This window comes from Nestor notabilis, unplaced genomic scaffold (genome assembly GCF_000696875.1).
Source record: "Nestor notabilis isolate BGI_N333 unplaced genomic scaffold, ASM69687v1 scaffold30472, whole genome shotgun sequence".
Classification (NCBI taxonomy): Eukaryota; Metazoa; Chordata; class Aves; order Psittaciformes; family Psittacidae; genus Nestor; species Nestor notabilis.
In genome coordinates, this window is record NW_009918457.1 from 10,349 (window position 1) to 10,645 (window position 297).

Consider the following 297-nt stretch of genomic DNA (forward strand, 5'->3'; position numbering starts at 1 on the left):
CACGGCAGAGGGGCGGGACCCCCTCCCTGAGCTGCTGCTCACCTCTGGGGGTGCACCCAGCGCACGGTTCATGCTCGGTTTCTCTCTGACCAAGCCCCAGTGCTATAGAAATACCGTGTTTCTTCTCCACTAACAGCTAAAAGACGCTCTGAAGCACCTGCATCGCTTCCGAGGCAGCTCACGCGCAGCAGCTCCCCCACCCCAGGCCTACACAGAGCACAACCCGGTAAACCGGGCCCGAAGGGGACCCCGAAACCACTTTAACCCCCACCTATGCGGAAGGGAGAGGCAAACGCC